This window comes from Triticum aestivum, chromosome 4A (assembly GCF_018294505.1).
Source record: "Triticum aestivum cultivar Chinese Spring chromosome 4A, IWGSC CS RefSeq v2.1, whole genome shotgun sequence".
In the NCBI taxonomy this organism is placed as follows: Eukaryota; Viridiplantae; Streptophyta; class Magnoliopsida; order Poales; family Poaceae; genus Triticum; species Triticum aestivum.
This window is the reverse complement of record NC_057803.1, coordinates 597,753,703-597,756,161: the sequence shown is the minus strand read 5'-3', so window position 1 is coordinate 597,756,161 and position 2,459 is coordinate 597,753,703.

Genomic DNA, 2,459 nt, shown 5'->3' with positions numbered 1-2,459 from the left:
CCCACCCCTCTCCTCGCCGCCACCCACCTCCGCCACACCTCCCCACCCCAGATCCTCTCCCCACTCCTAGATGCTCTACCCACTCCCATATCCAACTTGCCACCGTAGAACGAGGAGATCGCGGCCAAGATCTTCGGGACGCAGTGGTCGTCGTCGCGGACCGCTCCTCTGCCGACCCGCGGAACCTCGAGGAGTTTATGCGGTGGTTCGACCCCTCGGGCTGGTCCAGTTCGGGACGGAGGTGGTGAGCGTCCGCCGCAGCAGGGACGACGACGCGGGCTGGAGGGTGAGGCTCGCCTGCACTGGCAGCAAGCTGGAGGAGGAGGTTTGATGCCGTGGTCGTCTGAAGTGGGCACTTCGCCGAGCCGTGTGTGGCCGCCATCACAGGTAATTACTCAGTCCGATCTATCCCCACTGATGGCTAGCACTAGCAGTAGGCAGTTGGCCAGTAGCTATTTCCGATGGATCCGATTCTTTTTGGCATCTTGCAAGGGAGTCTGGATGGGTTGTTAGCAGCAATGATCCATAGTAGGCAGGGGAAACATTATGATTAGTAGTTGGCCTCATTGATCGGATCTGAGTAGCTGGGCTAGCGACGATTATACTACTATTGTGTTTGGGTGCCTAATTGACTGATTGCCCACCGTTGAAAATTTTGTTTATATATATAAAAATCTTGAAGGTGCCACAAACTGCCAGTAATGATGTTGATTATTCTCCAGTGAATGTGAATGAGAATGTATCATTTGTCTAGAGATGGAGTCTGTGGAGATAGAGTTCATTAGTTTTTGGTGTATTCGTCTAGAGTTCATTTAGCAAAGTTCAGAAACGCAAACAACATCAGTTCATTAGTTACACTAAGCATTTTCCTGCCTAAGTTGTATTTAGACTAAAATTTGCTAATAGACACCCCCCTTCATAGATCTGCTATTTTTTGGCGTGCACATAATATGTATGTCTTAACAGTTTCTAGCAGTTGTGTTCTATTGTTTGATTAAATGAATCAAAACCTGAAGGAGATCTAGATTAACAGTAGAATCACATAGTTGTAATTACCCGAGAAATTTTAACAGAAGCTCACTATTATGTCCTCCATCGGGCGATCTTGTTTGTTATCGCAGTAGAATTCGGTGTACTTGAATAAAATGCCGCTCATTTGCATCATTGTATTTCTGCAGAGTTTTAAGAAGAAATCTGGTACGAACGCACTGACCGTATACTTGTACATGTGCAGCTGAGGAACATCATGTGGGCTACTTCCAAGCATGATGTGTACGTGATGTAGAACTATTCCGTGATGCATTGGTCGTCCTTACTCCGCAAAGGAAAAGAAGTGCTCAACGTGGCAGGCCCAAGTCAGGTGATCTACCACAAAGCGATGTGATAGTCCTCTATCGTCGGAATTTCGGTCAATCTCTGATCCACTGTGCGACCACACTATGCAGGATATGCAGGGAGGTCGGCCCTTGTCCAGGAGAAGATCAGCACCATGACGGTGAAAGACAACCTCTTGGCGGCTTGTGGTTTCCATGGGGAGCTGATCTGCAATGTAAGGAGGCCGGAGTAGGCACGCAGTGCACACACAAAGCATTTTTCTCTGCTTGAGAACATGTAGAAAGGTAGATCTGTAGCTTGACACATAGGTATTTATTATTTTGTTAGTACCTTGGCAGTGAATTCTAGCAACGAGCAATGCATTTCGAGCAGCGATAGCCTGATTGGTAAACTAGTTCTTTGTGTGTGCTAGTACCTCACAATGTCATCCTTGTATATGCATAGATGAAATTATTCACCCCGCCATTGTCACTGTTTCCTAATCGAGTACAACAAACCTCCTATGGTTTTTTGTGCAAATTAAGTGTGGAACATTGTAGTGCTATACAAATATGTACCTAGCATTTCTGATGTGTATTTCCTTTGATTCCCTAGGCTTAACCTGCAAGCTATAATAACTGTGAATCGGTCTGTGGGAAATTGGGCTGGTAAATATAGAACTGTAGAGATGTAGAACTAAAGCGTAGTACTTAGCCATTTAAGTTGTTGGTACTTGGTAGTACCTACACAGTGAAGTCTAGTTGATTCAGGAAAGTTGACTTGAGATTTTCTTACTTATGATTTACTGATGAAACCTTGATTCTTGAATCTTGATGTAGGTATCCCACCGTTGATCCATATCCAGATCAGCTGCGTCGCCGGTTCCGCCGTCTCCGACCGCACTCCCCCGTCTGCGCCATCGAGCCGGGCCTGCTCACCTCCTTCTTGATGGTCGCGCGTCGGGAGAGCCCTCTGCCGGCAGCGACGCAGCCGTGTCTGGTGCCGTACATGGGACGCCGGCGCAGGATGCTGTCGTCGTCCGTTCCTAACACCGCTGTGTTGAGGTACTTGAGATTTCTCTCCCCACTACACTGTCTCACCCATTCCCCTCCACAAATTTCCACACAATCAAATCGATGCTGCAG